Source organism: Castor canadensis, chromosome 11, assembly GCF_047511655.1.
Source record: "Castor canadensis chromosome 11, mCasCan1.hap1v2, whole genome shotgun sequence".
Taxonomy (NCBI): domain Eukaryota; kingdom Metazoa; phylum Chordata; class Mammalia; order Rodentia; family Castoridae; genus Castor; species Castor canadensis.
The window spans coordinates 68,157,923-68,176,708 of NC_133396.1; the positions used below are offsets into that span (position 1 = coordinate 68,157,923).

The 18,786-nt window shown below is 38.5% G+C and overlaps 1 protein-coding gene and 1 non-coding gene across 2 annotated transcripts in view; one reads left to right on the top strand and one right to left on the bottom strand.

Annotated features, from left to right (window-relative positions):
* Wdr64 (WD repeat domain 64) overlaps window positions 1-18,786 on the bottom strand; it is a 131,758-nt gene that overhangs the window by 82,240 nt on the left and 30,732 nt on the right. The gene's annotated exons all lie outside the window — the stretch shown is intronic.
* Window positions 4,529-4,632, top strand: LOC141414354 (U6 spliceosomal RNA). The gene has a single exon (XR_012439407.1). It is a non-coding gene; the product is annotated as a U6 spliceosomal RNA (small nuclear RNA).

Here is an 18,786-nt window from a genome sequence, read left to right on the forward strand (position 1 = left end):
AAACTTGCAATCTTCCTGCCTCACCTTCCCAGGTGCTGGGAATACAGGCGAGCACCACCATGCTTTGCCAGGCCATTGTCTTCCAATCCCTACTTGAGGTACACAAAGCACAAACTAGTCAGGCCTGTAGTAGCTCCACCCTACATCCTCAGTACATGAATTATTCTTTTTTTTTTTTAATATTTTTTTATTTTTATATGTGCATACAAGGCTTGGGTCATTTCTCCCCCCCTGCCCCCACCCCCTCCCTTACCACCCATTCCGCCCCCTTCCTCTCCCCCCGATGAATTATTCTTTAAATGCTTTTAGTATGCTTCTTAGTTCTTAGGCAAATAAGAAAAAGAAACCAACATTTATTGAACTACCTGGGCCAGGCAGTAAACCAGGCACTTTACATGAGTTAACTTAAGTAACTTTTATAGGACTAAGAGGTAGCTATATTAATTCCCATTCACAGATGGTAAAACTAAGGCTCAGGACAGCTCAGTGGTCCCAGAGCTAGTGACTTCAGGGACAGAAAACAGCTCTGAGTACTCCACAGCAGCCCTAGGAAGGACACCATCATCTTTCCAAGACAATCACCTGCTCTGTGTTGGGTAACTAATAAAAAAAGAACGCAGAGTAGTTAGTTCTCATCTGTGGGAAACTGTAAGGCTCTCAGGAGCTAGAGGTTTGATTACGTGTGGATGTGCTCTAGGTGGCATAATTAATTGCAGATGCTCATTTTCTTCCTGGCACAAAACAATTGTGAAATTTCCGAATTATAAGCAGGATGGTAATCACTCCTGAAATGGAAATGTTTTGAGAGGAGGCTTTTTCCTGCCTTTTGGGAGCTTTGCTGGCTCTTATCAACAGCTGGCCAATTCTGTATTTGTGTGAACATAATTTCATCTGGCTCAGCCTAGGACTCATTACAGGAAATTGCAGCAGCAGGAACATGTCACATCTAGGAATGGAGGACGCCAACATTCACACTTGAGATGGTTCTCCAAGGCTGTTCAGAATGCCATTGTGCTGTGTCACTTGAGGAAGCTCTTCACCTTCTAGATTTAGCAGGAGAGAGACCCAGAAAGGAAGGAGCTGAAGTGCTCAGTGCATCTGACTCAACCAGTCAATGATCTCTGTTTGCTGATTTGTCAGAGTGTTTTTATCTCAGTCTCCTGACTCTCAGCTGATTGTATCACTAACCTAATTCTAAGAGATCAGGTAAATACTAGGAAGCCCAGAATTGGTCTCAAAGACCATTCGACTATTTAAAAAAAAAAAAAACAGATGCCCTTGAGCAAAGACCAGAATGTTCTGACTAGTTAGAAAATTAAATCTTCCTGATAACCTAAGTGTTTCCAATGACTAAGTACCAAATTGATGGAACACTATGGATGGTAGGAATGCAAATTTCCTACAACACCATTACCTAAATTAAAAATGCATTCACACATACGGTTTTAGGAAACATGTCAGCAAAAAGATGCACTAAGCCCAATAGAACTGGTGTGTGCATGTGTGTAACAATACAAGAATAGAAAGGAATAAAGTAAGAAAAAGGAGACTGCAGGAGTGTGAGTGACTCAATTCTGCTCTTGAGTCTAGCTCCACACAAAATAATGTTAGACTTGTCTAGCTTCGTGATAGTTTTAGGGCCATATTTTTCCCTGAGAGAAAGATATACAATCTAAGTGTGATTTTACAAAAAGGCTTCTACCTCGTTTAAAACTAAACACAGAAAATCACGGCTCCATTGACCATTAGCTCCTCACACCTGCAAAAAGGAAAGGTTGGAGCCATCATGATTTGTTCCCAAAGGAAACTCTAGCTATTTCCTTTCTTCCAGTGTTGAAGCATTTATTATCACCATGGATTTTGACAACATGTGAAGATAGAAGTCTGTGTAAACTCCATTCTCCATGCTGGCAAGGTGGCACATGCCTGTAACCTCAGCACTCGAGAGGCAGAGGCAGGAGGATCCTGAGTTTGAGGCCAGCCTAGGCTATATAGCAAGACCTTCCTTAAAAAAGCAAATCTAATCAAAATGTCCATTTAAAAAAAAAAACAAAACTTTTTTTGGTGGTACTAGGGTTTGAACTCAGGGCCTCATACTTGCTAGGCAGGTGTTCTACCACTTGAGCCACTCACCAGCCCCAAAATATCCATTTGTCATGAAAGAGCATAAGCAAGTAAAAGCAAACAATAATGCCTTTGATTGTAACATCATTTTGTAGTTTTCAAAGCACCATTTTCCATCTCAACTGATTTGAACACCCCAAAATCCTGTGAGATAAAATAACCTCAGAAAACAACCTCATAAATGAGGTTATTGAAGTTCATTCAAATCACACCCAAGACCACATGGCCAATACATAAGGGGCAGAGATGACATTAGAGTTCATGTTCTCTCCCCAAAATTCATCCCTTCACTCATATTCTGTCTTAGTAAACGCTCCTCCCAAGAGAAGCCTGGCAGTCGCCTACTTGCAAACATTCTTCCTCTGGGTAAAAATCCACGTGTCAGGCTTCACCTTCTGAAATCTCCTCAGGGAGATCTCTCCTGACTGTCCTGTCAGAAGCAATGCCTCCCATCAGGCTCCATCCCCTAGCACTGCTTTACTTCCACCACACAGTCACCTAAACTCAGATGCTTATTTGCTTATTTTCTCTCCCACTCCAGCATGAGCTCCTGAGGGCAGAGTTAGTCTCTTACCCTGGCGTGTGAATCACGACTTGGGATAGATTTGGGTCTATCATAGGCACACAGTCAATACTGTTAAACAATGAAACACATCCCTTTCGTTTATTCTTCACATCGTGTAGAATAAAACTTATAAACTATATAAGAATCCATTCTCTCTCCATTCCTACTTCCACAGCTAAGTTCAAATCCTCATCATTTCTCTTCTAAAGTACTTCCGTATCTTCCTCACTTGGTCTTCCTCTCTTCCACTCACCTTTCCCTAAACCATTCTCTAATTTGCTGCAAAGGTGATGTGTCAAAACACACACACACACACCACATAGTTTATCACTCTCCTGCTTCAAGAGGTCAATGGCTTCCTCTATGCTTTGGGTTAAAATTCCATCTCTAGCAACGTATCAGATCCTTTCATCTTGGCTTGTCTAGCCTCATCTTTCCAACTTTTCTCCTCTCAGTGTTCCAATCATAGTCAACCACTTGCAACTTCTAGAACTTACCATCTCCTTTTCCATTTTCATACTTTGCAAATACCATTTCTTTAATGTCCATTTATCCATCCTACATGCACTCTGTTGCTTTGCCTGGATAACTCTCCTGAAAACTCCTTCAGGAAGCTTTTCCCAGGCTCCCCCCATAGTCCAACCTTAAGATCCTCTTGTACTCTCTTCTCCTCCCCATCCCCTCTCTTATACCTACACTGTCACGCTTATCTCCCTCTGTGCAAATCATTTACTATTTTCTCACTTATCAGGTACAAGATCAAGGATCTAGTCTGATTCATCTTCAACTCTAAGCACCAAACATAATGACTCATCTTGAGAATTTGTGAACAACATATATTTGGATTCCTACTCTAGAGTTTCTTCAGAAGTCATCTATGTAATCTTGCTAAAATTATGAAGCAAATCAGAAAGAAACTGTTAGATAAAATCATAAAAATGTTACTTTTTTGTAAAGATACACATTAAGATTAATTAAAATGTAATAAATACAAAAATTGGGATATGAAAGGAGTATCTAGCACAGTCAGAACAAGTCCCTGGAGTAGGTACTACCTGATCCTTAATGGATCATGAAGTTTTGAGGACAGGAAGAGAGGAGAGTAGGGAGGAGGTATCAGGCCTCAAATGTGTACAACATTCCAGCATGAGGCATCTGGAAAGCAGCAAGAAGTTCAGAGTTACAGCAACAAGTTCAAGGTAGAGTGCAGAGGGTTCCACAGGGGCCAGGCCACAAATGTGCTCTGTGTAGGGGCTGGAAAAAAGTGGAGGTATTGAGATGACTGGATGTCATCTTCAGAAGAACATGTGGGAAGATAAATGGCCAATATTTTGACAGGGATAAAATGGAGGCAGGAGACCAGTTTGATATATGAGCCTGGAGAGTGTGAAGGAGAAAGATAAGGAAGACTGATTCAATGAGTGTTTATGAGGCAATCTACAAAGTTTCATGAATGATGGTTTGGGAGAGTTGAGGAAGAGGAAACAGTCATGCCAAGTTTCCAACTGGGCTGATGAATGGATCATGGTATAGCCAAGCAAAATGCAATATGCTATAGTTGGTATATATTTAGGGGTGATAGAAGTTAAGTTAAAATATCATCATTGGAGTTTGAGGGGCTATGGAATATCCAGGTGAAGATGGTGAGCAGATATACTTGTAACCAAAATTCAGTTTGGGTTTCACCAGTACATGTTATCCATGTGTGGGAGAAGATGAACATCACCCAAGAACAGCAAGAAAATGAGATAAAAAGTTACTAATAATAGGACTCTAGAAAATGACATTAGCCAGGGCAAGCATAAAAAGAAGAATCACAAAGAAAAAGTACAAAGAGTAATACTCACATCAGCAGCACATATACTAAAATTAGAACAACACATAGATTAGCATGGCCCTTGCGCAAGAATGACACACAAACTCATGGAGAGTTCCATATTAAAAACCAAAAAAGAGAACAAATAGTTCTGAACATCTAGGAGAAAATCGGCTTTCCAGAAACTTCTGCCTGAGGAAGATGGGTGATACGGGTGATACTGAATGCCCCAGGGCTGTCTGATGCCACAGAGTTGCACGGTGGGGGCCACATTACAGAGGAGTACAGCAGGAAAAGGCAATGAATGCAGAGTTCCCTTTCCAAAAGCTAGAAGAGGAAGAGAAGATACAATACAATGACAAGGAAATTGCAGACTAAGGGAAAGGTTACTCATATCTGAAGAGACTCAGGCATTAGTGATTGACAGTTGATTGATAGGTTAAAAATAAGCAGAGTAGGAACAACAGGGAGAACAAGACCTTAGAGAAGGTATTGAGCCCACCAATGCAGGTTTAATGCTCTAAGACAAAAAGAAAAGAAGTAAAGTAGGTGTGGACATAGACACTTATGAAAAGTAGAGTATGTTGAAGAACGCCCCCTCCAGTCTTCAGGTTTTGCATATGTAGAAAGATAGTGTATCAGTGGACAGTGGACCATTGGGCTAGGCACTGAAGAGAATGGGAGAGGAAGTAGATCCAAGGATGAGAAAAGGGGTGGAAGGGTTAGGATTTGGTTGATGGATGCAGTGGGCAGGCAGGGGTGTAAGGCAAAGGAGAATGCTAGAGAGATATGAGCCCAGATAACTGACTTAGGGTCAGATGGGTGGGAAGGAAAGACAGTCAAGGAGAAAAACTGAAAAATGCAATATAATGGCAAGATAAAAGTATCAGAGGCCTCAGGAACTCAATGAGGAGGTGTGGTGAGACTTAGAGCCTTCAAGATTGACAAAGTAAAGCACAGAGTCAGAAAGAAGGATCCTGAAATTTCTCAGGTTCTAGGTGACAGGAGGCAGAGAGCTGTCAACACTGTTCAGATAATCTCTTGATTTCTATTGAATCGTGTAGATTCAATAGATCTACACATGATCTAGACCAATCATGTAAAGACATTCTTTAAGAAGGAAGAAATTAAACCATTCTGTCTCTCTAAATGCAGGTGTGATGTGTTTATTGTGACTATTGTAACTTTTCTTGTTCATGAAATCACTACCAAGTTTAATTTTTAGTCTTCTCCAACAGAGAAAAGACAGCTTCTTCAACAAAAACTGCTGGGAAAACTGGTTAGCAGTCTGCAAAAACCTGAAACTAGATCCATGTTTATCACCCTATACCAATATTAACTCAAAATGGATCAAGGATCTTAATATCAGACCCCAAACTCTAAAGTTGGTACAGGAAAGAGTACAAAATACTTTGGAACTAATAGGTATAGGCAAGGACTTTCTCAATGGAATCCCAGCAGCTCAGCAACTAAGAGATAGCATAGATAAATGGGACTTCATAAAACTAAAAAGCTTCTGCTCAACAAAAGAAATGGTCTCGAACTGAAGAGACCACCCACAGAGTGGGAGAAAATATTTGCCAGCTACACATCAAAGGACTGATAACCAGAGTATATAGGGAACTCAAAAAACTAAATTCTCCCAAAATTAATGAACCAATAAAGAAATGGACAAGTGAACTAAATAGAACTTTCTCAAAAGAAGAAATTCAAATGGCCAAAAAACACATGAAAAATGCTCACCATCTCTAGCCATAAAGGAAATGCAAATTAAAACCACACTAAGATTCCACCTCACCCTTGCTATAACAGCCATCATTAGCAACACCACTAACAACAGGTGTTGGCGAGGATGCGGGGAAAAAGGAACCCTTATGCACTGCTGGTGGGTATGCAAACTAGTACAACCACTCTGCAAAAAAATTTGGAGGCTTCTTAAAAATCTAAACATACATTTACTGTATGATCCAGCAATACCACTCTTACAGACATACCCAAAAGAATGTGACACAGGTTACTCCAGAGGCACTTGCACACCCATGTTTATTGCAGCACTATTCACAATAGCCAAGTTATGGAAACAGCTAAGATGCCCCACTACTGACGAATGGATTAAGAAAATGTGGTATTTATACACAATGGAATTTTATGCAGCCATGAAGAAGAATGAAATCTTATCATTCACAAGTAAATGGATGGAACTGGGGAACATCATTCTGAGCGAGGTTAGCCAGGCCCAGAAGATCAAAACTCGTATGTTCTCCCTTATATGCAGACTTTAGATCAAGGGTAAACACAACAAGGGGACTGGACTTTGATCACATGATAAAAGAGAGAGCACACAAGGGAGGTATGAGGATAGGTAAGACACCCAAAAAACAAGATAGCATTTGATGCTCTCAATGCAGAGAAACTAATGCAGAAACTTTAAAGCGACAGAGGCCAATAGGAGAAGGGGCCAGGAACTAGAGAGAAGGTTAGTTGCAGAAGAATTAATTTAGAATGTAACACATATGTACAGGAAAGCAATGCAAGTCAACTCCCTGTATAGCTATCCTTATCTCAACCAGCAAAAACCCTTATTCCTTCCTATTATTGCTTATACTCTCTCTTCAACAAAATTAGAGATAAGGGCAAAATAGTTTCTGCCTGGTAGCGAGGGTGTAGGGGGGGAGAGGGAGGGGACATAAGGAAAGGGAGGGGCAGGGGAAAGGGAGGGGGCGGGAGAAGGGGGGAGAAATGACCCAAACATTGTATGCACATATGAATAAAAGAAATAAAAAATATTTTTTTAGTCTTCTCTGTAAGACTTATCTCTTTGGGCTTGCCAGAGCCCTATACCACATACACTCCCTTTCCTAGCTCTGCTTATAATCCTAAACTATCTCACTGACTTTCAACACACTACTTTGCATGGTTAACTTTTATCCTGTACAACGATGTCATGGTCAATGTTTAATATGCAGCTGGGGCCAAGAAGGGGAGAGGGTCATTGCTTCCTTCTGTCTGCTGTTTTCCATGGAATGTTTATTCTTACTGTAACCAATTTCAAACTACCAATGTGACATCTTTGAACATGGGGTTGGGAAAAAGATATATAGCTGTATCATTGTATAGTATTTATATGCTCTAGAAATTTAAAAACCTCAAGAAAATAATATTAAATTATAGCAACGCAAATGGGAAACAATAGTTTGAGATTTTATTGTCCATTTTTATTGTTGTGCTGGAGGTACATTATGGCATTTACAAAAGTTCTAGGAATATATCAAATATATCCTCCCCACCTCTTCCCCACTTCCACTAGCACCAACCCTGCCCCACCAGGCAGGACTTGTTCCACCCTTCTGTTCTCCAATTTTGTAAAAGAAAAAAAATACGTTTTTGTTCACTAAGATAGCTACACAGGAGTTTCCTCATGACATTTCCATGTATATATGTATTATAACCCAAATTCATTCATATCCTCTATTTTCTTCTTTCTACCCTGGTCCCCTTCTTACGATGATTTCAACAGTTTTAAAAATTCTATATTCATTCTTGTATAGAGTACATCAACCATGTTCTCCTTCTTAACTCCCTTCTTTTACCTTCCCTCTCGTATGTGACCTCCCTTTAGCGTGGCCTGTTTTTCATAATATTGCTGTACTTGTATTTTGTTTACATTCTACATATGAGAGAAAACATGTGACTTCTGACCTTCTAAACCTGCCTAACTTCACTTAAAATGATGTCTCCAGTTCATCCATTTACCTACAGATGACAAAATTTCATTCTTCTTTGTGGCTAAATAAAATTCCATTGTATATAAATACCACATTTTCTTAATCCATCCATCAGTAGTGGGGCATCTTGGCTGTGTCCATAGCTTGGCTTTTGTGAATAGCACTGCAATAAACATGGGTGTGCGGGTGCCTTTATTGTAACTGACTTACATTCCTTCAGGTATATCACTAGAAGTGGTGTTGCTGGATCACATGGCAGATCTGTTTAGTTTTTTAAGAAGCCTTCATATTGTTCATATTGCACTAGCTTACATTCCCACCAGCAGTGTCCTTGCCAACATTTATTATTGTTGTGTTCTTGATGGTAGCAGCCATTCTAACAGGAGTGAGGTGGAATCTGATTTGCATTTCCTGTATGGCCAGGGATGCTGAGCATTTCTTAAGTTTTTTAGCCACTTGGACTACTTCTTTTGAAAAAGCTCTGTTCAGTTCATTTCACACATTTCTTCATTGGGTCATTAATTTTTTGGGAGTTTTGTTTTTTGAGCTCCCTATAGATTCAGAATATATAGGGAGATGAATAGCTAGCAAAGATTTTCTACCATTCTGTGGGCAGCCTCTCCAAATCATTTCTTTTGTTGTGCAGAAGCTTTTTAATTTCATGTAGTTTCACTTATCAGTCCTTTCTCTTAGTTGCTGAGCCATTTGAGTTCTAGTGAGGAAGTCATTACCCATGCCTATTAATTCCAATGTATTCCCTGCTGTTTCCTGCACTAGCTTCAAAATTTTAGGTCTTATAGTCCTTAATCCACTTTGAGTTGATACCTGTATAGGGTGAAAGACATGGATCTAGTTTCTGTTTTCAGCATGCAGCTATCTAGTTTTCCCTTGTTGTTTTTAATATAATTGAAACATGAAAGTATACAATTTAATCTTATTATTGACAGTTTTTAACAACAGGCATGCCAAATTCCTAAAATCTTAGCAATCAGCTCTCAGACATTAATACAGGCTAACTCTAGTATCCCCTAGTTTTATGTCCACTTTTCTGTTTTGTTTTATTTTTTTCACTTAGATTTTAAGCACTTTGAGGCAGAGTTTGTGACAAATATATTTACTAAATATTTGTTGAATAATTAATACATTTCTGAATTGCTGACTAAACTATAGTGCCATGATATTTTCTGATTGTCACATTATGTGTTATAATTACCCTACTAAAAATGCCCAGGAGATATATGCACTGCCTGTATCGCCTGGATATAGATCTGTGCACCTCAGAAATTAGAACAATTCAGATGTCAAAGTAGGTATATGTCTTTATAGGACCATTAGGGTGTGTTGCACTTGAGTATGTCTTCGCAGAATTTCTCTGTGGCTAAGAATACATCATGAACCTGCCAGCATAGTATAAAATCTAATTGGATATAAAGCTGCATCAATTTCTTAATGAAATGCTTCAGAAATGCACTTCTTTAAAATGTCAGCCTATAATCACTGACAGCTACTTATGTTACAAAAACTAAACTCTGTAATTAATTATACCACAAAATAACACTGGTAGAATCTGGTCTAGTGTCAAGAGATGAAACTATTTTCAATGTACTATGAAAGCTTTAAGTTCAACCCTCAATGGAATATATTACACACCAAAATAAACATTTTCAACTTTCCGTAAAACAGTAGAAAGGGTAAGGCCTCCGTGAGGTCTACAATTTTCAAAAAATGAAAGGTAGTCAGCCATCTCAGAGATGTGGTGCTCTATTCTACCACTGGATCTCTGGTTCTGTCACTCCACTGCTTAAATTAAAAACATTAGAGTTTAAAGAAACTCTGAACGTGCAAGGCTATTGCTTGTTTTCCTGTGTGTGTGTGTATGTGTGTGTGTGTGTGTGTGTGTGTGTGTGTGTGCATATGTGAATTTTATTGATAGCCCAAGGGGACCTAGAAGGCATCATCTGTGTTCTGTTAGGGGGTGAACTACTCACACCTTTCCTATTACCACTTTTAGTTGTACCAAATGGGGGGAAGAAAGCCAAGGCAGGTAGCTAACTCTTAAATTCATTTACATTCATCCACTATTTAGATACAAAAGCTGAAATTCAGTAAAACTGGCTAGTATTTAGAACTACATTTTAGAAAGGAATTCAGTGGAACCAGGGAAGTGTTTTGCAGTTATGTTTTAATCTATAGTATTTTAGACAGATTTGTGCTTATTCTTGAGAGCTTGTTTGGAGGTTCCAGCAGGGAGTGCAGCCACTCCTATACCCTTTACCTAGGAACAGTCCTCCTGTGTTAGGGAAGGTTGTGCTCTTCCACAGAGCACACAGCTTCAGGAGGAACACACGTGGTGGAAGAGGGAAGGCACACCCACCCAGCCAGCCAGATCAACCCTGGTTATCTGTGAAGTGACAGCTGTCACAACCAGATCCCCTCACATCTTATGCTCATTCTTAAAACAAATATGGCTGCTGTTGTTTCTTGTTGCAATAAGCCAGTTTCTTGCTTATAATTCAGCACATTTTAAGATAATTTTTTTTCTTAGACAGGGTGTCACTATTTAGCCCCAGGCTGGCCTTGGGTGTTAAGCTCTTGAGTGCTGGGATTATAGGCAAATGCCTCCATACCTGGCAATGGCAATAGCTGGATAATAGCCTGTAATCCCAGCTATTCAGAAGGTAGGAGCAGTAGGGTTGCGAGTCTGAGACTGGCCTAGGAAAAGGTAGTAACAATACCCTGTCTCAAAAACAAAACTAAAAATAAAAGGGCTGAGAGAGTAGCTCAAGTGGAGGAGGTATTTCCTAGCGTGTGCAAGGCCCTGGATTCAAGCCTGCACCACAAAAAAATTATTTTTTACGTCCATAACACAATTGAGAGGAAAGTGCAGGCATTTCTCATATACTTCTTGTCCCCACATATAGACAACAACTTCTACTATCAAAATCCTACACCACAGGCCTGGCGGTGTAGCCCAGTGGTACAGCACTTGCTTAATATATGCAAGGCCCTAAGGTTCAGTTTCCAGAACCACACCAAAGAAAGAACAAAATCCTGCTCTGTTGTGCTACATTTGTTATGATCAATATACTTGCACTGACTCTCATTACCACCCAACGTCCTTGTTCACACTAGGGTGCATTCTTGATGTTGGCTATCTTATGGGTTTTGACAAATATATAACAGCGTTATCTAGTATTACAGTAGCATACAGAACAGTTTTGCTTCCCTAAAAATCCACTGTGCTCTGCCATTCATTCCTCTCTCCCTCCTACACTCTAGCAACACTGATCTCTTCACTGTCTCTGTAGCTTTGCCTTTTCCAGGTCACAGGGTTGGAATCATCACACAGTATGTAGCCTTTGCAATCAGCTTCTTTCACTTAATAATATGCATTTAGGTTCTTCTAAGTCTTTTTGGCATGGCATCTCACTTCTTCTGGGTGCTACACCATAGTCCATTGTCTGGATGCACCACAGTTTGCTTAGATCCACTGAGGGACATCGTTCTTCCTTCCAAGTCTGGGCAATAATGGTTAAAGATGCTGTAAGTGTTTGTGTGCAAAGTTTTGTTTTTGTTTTCGTTTTGTTGTTGTTTTGCTTTGGTGCTAGGGATAAATCCCAAGGCCTCATACATACCAGGCAAGTGTTCTACAGCTGAACACACCTCCAGCCTGCTGTATGCACGTCTTCTATGGATGTAAGTTTTTAACTCTTACATGCAAATGCCAAAGATGGCAACTGCTAGATCCCATATTAACAATACATTTAGCTTTGTAAGAAACTATCAACAATGTCTTCTAAAGTGGCTGCCTCATTCTGCATTCTTGCCAACACTGAATGAGAGCTCCTGGTGCTCCATATCCTTGTCAGCATTTGGTGGTGCTGGTGTTTTGATTTTGCCATTTCTCATGGGTATGTAATGATTCCTCGTTGCATTTCCCTAACAGAGCTAATGTGGGTAAATATTTTCCCATGTTTATTTCCATCTGGATGTATTCTTTGGTGAGGTGTCTGTCCTAATATTTTGTCCATTTTTCAATCAGGTTGTTCATTTATTTATTATTGAATTTTAAGTTCTTTGTGTATTTTGTCCTTCGTCATGTGTTTCACAAATATTTTCTCCCAGAGACATGTCTTTTCATTTTCTTGACAGTATCTCTTACAGAGCAGAATTTTTAAAAATGTAATAAAAGTCCAGATTGTCAATTATTCCTTTCATTGATCACACCCAGGTCACCTGGATTTTGTCCTGTGTAATCGTCTAGTTTTACAGGTTTGCATTTTACATTTAGGTTTCTTTTCCATTTGGAGTTAATTTTTGTGGACTAAGGTTTGAGTTTGCTTGTTTTGCATGTGGATGTCCCATTGTTGTAGCGCCATTTGTTGAACGTGTATCTTTGCTTTAATTTATTACCTTTGCTTCTCTGTCAAAGGCAAGTTGAGCATATCTTTGTGGGTCTGTTCAGGGCTCCACTCTTCAGCATTGATCTGTTTGTCCACATTCTTGCCAAAAAGCCACACTGTCTTGATTACTGCACCTGTGCAGTAAGTCTTGAAGTCGTGTAGTGTCAGTCCTCTGACTTTTTATTCTGCTTCGACACTGTGTTGCTTTTTGTAGGCATTTGGCTTCCATAAGTTGTCTGCTGAGATCCACAAAATAAATTGCTGAGGTTTTTTGAGAGAGTATTGAGTCTCTAGATCAAGGTACCCACAGATACCCAGTCTTCCTATTCATGAAAATAGTATTTCTTTCTATGTATTTAGCTCTTTTTTATTTATTTTTATCAGAGTGTTACAGTTATCCTTGTATAGATATATACAAGGATATATCTTACACATATTTTGTTAGGCTTGTGCCTAGGTGTTTTGTTGTTTTGAATGCTAATGTAAATGGTACTGTGTTTTTAATTTGAAATTCCATTTGTTTTAGTGGACTATGGGAAAGTGATTGACTTTTGTATACTAACTTTGTATTATGCAAACTTAATTTAATTAATTATGAATTCTAACATTATTTTTGTCAGTTCTTTTGTATTTTATATGTAGGCAATGATAGCATTGTGAACAAAGACGGTTTTGTTTTTCTTTACCATTTAGTGTATCTTTTATATTATTTTCTTGTCAATGGAATACCATTAGCTAGGATGTCCAGTATGATGTTGAAAAGGAGAGGAAAGAGGGGATATCTTCTCTTTTTTCCTAATCTTAGTGAGAAAGCTTCCAGTTTCTCACCACTAAGTATGATGTTAGCTGAAGGTTTGGTGGTCTTGGATTTGAACTCCAGGCTTTGCACTGGAAGTTTTTGTTGATGACATTCATCGAGTTGAGGATATTCTCTCTACTCTTAGTTTTTGAGAGTTTTTATCACGGTGTTGGATTTGTCCATGAATTTTTTTATGCACCTCTTCATATGACTGTGTAATTTTTTTTCTTTCCTGTGGATAGGATGGATTAACTTATTCTGAAGTCTTTGTGGAGAAATAATTGGCTTTTGATTGCTGAACCAGCTTTGCCATGTTGGATGAATCCAACATGGTCCTTGTCTCAGTCAGTTCAGGCAGCTGTAACAAAGTGCTGTAGACTAGAAGGCTTAAGCAAAAACCACTTACTTTTCAAGTTCTTGGGGACTCGAACTTCACAATCCAGATGTCAGCATGGTCAGGTCCAGTGAGAACCCTCTTCCAGGCTGTACGCAGCTGTTCTTTCCTTGAAACCTTGCTTGGCAAAAGAAAACTAGGGAGCATTCTGGGGTCTCTTTTACAAAGACATTAATCCCAGTCAAGAGCACTCTGTCTTCATGACCTAAACTGTCTACCAAATGTAGGATTTCAACATATGAATTTTGAAGGAGACAAACATTTGATCCACAATAGTCATGGTATATAATTCTTTTTATACCTCATTGAATTTGATTTGCCACTTTTTTGAGGACTTTTGTGTCTATGTTTGTGGGAGACACTTGTCTGTAGTTTTCCTTTCTCATAATGGCTTTGTCTGGTTTTGGTACTAGGGCAAGGATGGCCTCATTGGATTAGTTAGGAATTTCCTCTGCTTCCATTCTCTGAAAGAGAGTGCAGGAAATAAGTATAATTTCTCCCTTAGATGTTTGGTAGCATTCACCAGCTAACCCATCTGGGCTTAGTGTTTTCTGTGGAAAGTCATTAATTATTGATTCAATTTCTTCAGTATGTATTAGGCCCCACTTTCTTTTCTCTCAGTGCTAGGGATGGAGCCAGGGCCTCACACATACTAGGCAAGAGTTCTACCACTGGGCCCCACACCCCTAGCCCAATATAAACCTTTTTGGTTCGTTTATTTCTTCTTTTGAGTTTTGGTACGTTCTTTCTTTTTAGGAATTGGCCCATTTCATCAGGTTATGAACTCTGTAGACACAGAGTTGCTCGTAACACTCTGTCACTGTCCTTTTACTGTCCTGGGGCTCTGAGCTCACATGCCTTCTTTAATTTCTGGTATCAATAATTTGTGCCTTCTTTCTTTTTTTCTTAGTTAGCCTGGCTTACTGGTTTTATTTGTTTTTTATGGAACTAGTTTTTGGTTTTGTTGATTTTCCCTATTTATTTCATGCTTTCAGTTCCACTGATTTCTGCTCTGTTTTTATTATTCCTATTTCGCTACTTAACTTTGGATTTTATTTGCTTTTCTCTTCCATTTTCCTAAGGTGAAAGCTTAGGTGACTGATTTCATATCTTTTTGTCTTTTCTAACATAAGCGCTCAACACTAAATTTTCCTCTAAGCACCGATTTCTCAATATTGTGTGAATTTTGACAAGTTGCATTTTCACTTTCAATTAGTTCTAAACATGTTTGAATTTCTCTTGAGATTTCTTCTTGGACTCTTGTGTTATCTGGAAGTGCGTTGTTTGACCTTCACGTATTTGGGATTTTCCAGTTACCTTTCTGTTAATGATTTTAGCTTAATTCCATATAATCTAAAAGCAAACAGTGTTTCTGTTCTTTTCAGTTTGTTCAAGTATGGCCCAAAATGTGGTCTGTTTGGATAAGTATTCCATTTGAGCACAAGAGGGTGCATTCTGCTGTCACTGGATGAGATAGTCTGTAGACAGCCATTATATTCAGTTGATTAATGGTATTGTTGAGCTGAATTTTGTCCTTAATGATTTTCTGCCTGCTGGATCTGTCCCTTTCTAATAAAGGAGTGTTGAAATAGATTCGTCTATTTCTCCTTGCAGTTCTATCAAGTCTTTTTCTCCTGGAGTTTGATACAGTGTTGTTAGGGGCATCCACATTAAGGATTGCTATGTCTTTGTAGATAATTGACCCACTTACTTGTTAAGTAATACACTTCCTTGTCCTTAATAATTTTCCTTATTCTGAATTTGCTAGCTTAATATAGCTATTCCCATTTTCTTTTGATTATTGTCAGCATGGTATTTTTCACATTTTCTATCATTTTTCTTTTAATCTACATATGGTTTATAGTTAAAGAGTGCTTCTTATAGAGAATATATAATTGAGTCTTATTTTTTTTATCACAATCTCTGTCTCCTAATTGGTATGTTTAGACTATTGACATTTAAAGTGGTTATTGATATAATTGGATTAATATCTACTATATCTATTACAGTTTTTTATTCATTGCTCTTATTCTTTGTTCTATTTTTGTCTTCTTCTGCTCTTCTTCTGTCTCCTATGGTTTTAATTGAGCATTTTATATGATTGTATTTCCTCTGCTCTCTTTGGATATTTCTTCCTCTTCCTTCTTCTTTTCCTCTTTCTCTTCCTCCTTCTTCAAGAAGTTGCCCCATAGCTTATAATATACATTTGCAACTATTCTGAATCCAGTAACCCTATACAAATTCATGAGTAATCTAAGTACTTTCTAATCACAAAACAATACTACTCCTTCCTTCCTGTCCCTCTCTTATTGTTCCATTACTATTTTACTTGTGCATACATGCATACATGATCAGAGAATCGTTAATTATTTAGAACGGATGCTTATCTGTTAGATTAAGAAAAATAAAAGGTATTTGTTTTCTTGGACGTTCTTTCTCTTTAATGTAGATACAAATTTCTTACTTCTGTAATGTTCCTTCTCTTTGAAGAACTTCTCTTAATATTTCTTGTAAGGTGGGTCTTCTGAAAGAAAACTGCTTCAATTTTGCTTGTCTGAGGTATTATTTCTTCTTTATTTTTAATTTAATTTACTATTTTTTTGAGGCAGAGTGTCACTATGTAGCCCAAGCTAGACTCCTTGTAATCTTCCTGACTCTGCCTCCCAAGTGCTGGTGTGCACAACCATGCTTTCTACTTTAGTTCCGAAAAGCAATTTTTCAAGATACAAAATTCTAGGCTGCTTGGTTTTGAGATATTTTTTCCTCAACACTAAACATGTCATGCTATTCTTACTTGCAGAGATTTCAAGTTTCTGAAAAATCAGGTGTAAATCTTTTCTATAAAGTATTTTCTTTTAAGATATTTTCATTATCTTTGATTTTCTGTATTTTGAATATGATTTACCTAGATACAGTTTGATTTTTCTTTGTTTGGTATCTGCTCTTCTTAATGTTCTGAGAATTCTTGAATTTATGTGTGGTTTTAATTTCAGAAAATTCTTAGTCATTGTTGCTTTAAATATCTCTTCTTTTCTCTCTTTTTCTGCTATTCCCATTACACATGTTTATATTTGTCCCACAGTTCTTTGACATTTTCTCTCTTTCCCTCTCCCTCTGCCCTGCCCCTCATCTCTATCTCTCTTTGAAGCATCGGGGTTTGAACTCAGGGCCTCATGCTTGCTAGAGAGGCACTCTACGACTTGAGCAATTCCTCTAGCCTTTTTTTTTTCTCTGTATCTTCCTGTTTTGGAATTTTCTCAAGTTCTTAGCTTCTTTCCTCAACTGTGTCCAATCTACTAATGAACTCAAAGGACTTCTTCACTTTTGTTAGGGTTTTTGATCTCCAGTGGTCTTTGTGATTCTTTCATAGAATTTCCATCTCTCTGTCTACAAGACACACCTGTCTTGCATATTATCTACTGTATCCATCACTACTTAATTGTTTTAAACTTCTTGTCTGATCATCCCAACATCTTTACCGTTTCTGAGACTCGTCCTAATGTTTGTTCTGTCTCCTACGACATTTTTTTTGATAGTCAGACACAATGTACTGAGTAAAAGGAACTGCTGAAAATAGGCTTTAATTATGGAGTAGTGAGTTTAGGGGGAGGTGCCCAGTGGTTACTAGTCCCACAATTAGGTTCCAGTCTCTTAGAGGCCTGTGCTTGTGAACTATGAACTTCACACGTGCTACTCAGGTTTGCCCTTAGCTGGGACTGGACAGCTAGCATAGGTTGGAGTTGAATATTTCCTTTCTCTCAGATTGGGCTGTCTCTGATAAAACCCCAATAGTTTAGGCCCTGCTCACATAGTTTCTCTGGAGGGCAGGCCTTGTTAAGAACAGAATGCCTGGTATATTTTGAAATTGTTCCTTTTCTTCTTTGCCAGAAACATGAAGGGTTTTACTCCAATGTTACCTATGAGAACCTAGGTTGAGCTCCTAGAGGTAGAACCCACAAAACATGGGAGTACCCTATGACTGGGCGCTCCTCAAGTTTTTAGCTCTCAGAGTTGTCCATGGTGAGCCCCTAGGAATTTGTCTGTGACAGCTTGTCTTTCTACCCTGGCACTGGTTATCCCAAAGGTTTGTTTCTACTCTTGTATTTCTGCTTTTCTCAATATCTGCCACTCCCTGACCCCAATTTGAGAGAGCAAACTTGCCCCATGAACTTTTTTCTCTGACAGAGCTAAGATTTTGGTTTCTTTGGTTTTTTACATGTTGTTGAAATGAAATGACAACTTCCAAGCTCCGTACAGGCCAGACTGGAAACCAGAAGTCTCTGTGCATTTTCTAAGGCATCTTCATTGGTGTATAATTTATTCTTCATTTGAGTAAATAATTTAGCCATACACTAAAATTCTTCAGTTTTAGAGCAGTAAGTTTCATTACCCATGCCCATTTGAGATTTCTGATCCTACTGCTAGCCCTGGGCAACCACTAGTCTACTTCCTGTGTCTATAAACTTTCCCTTTGGGACATTTCACATTAATGAACTCATATAGTAGGCAAACTTCTTATCCAGCATCTCTAGCTTAACATAATATTTTCCAGGCTTATCTGCTATAACATATACTGTAAGGAATTTTAAAACAAATTGAAATGCAATGTCTGTTTTCTAGTTATTATTAAATATTTAAATGGACTGCAAATGAGTCAGCACAGTGTTGAAACTAACCTTTCTATAGACCATCTGGTATTCACACAGAAAGCATGATGACTGTGCTACACACACGTCACAATCACAGAATCGATTAGCCAACCAATCATTTTTAAAGTACAAAATCTGACCAACAAAACAGTATTTGTAAAATACAGTTATTGGTACAGCTGTATTGATTTATTCCAGTAGATTACAGTAATAAACAATGAATAGGCAAAATTGCTGGGAGGAGGAAATACCAGATTCAGATTTGCATGAATGACTTCCATTTCCTTCAGAAAATCTAATTAAACTTGTCA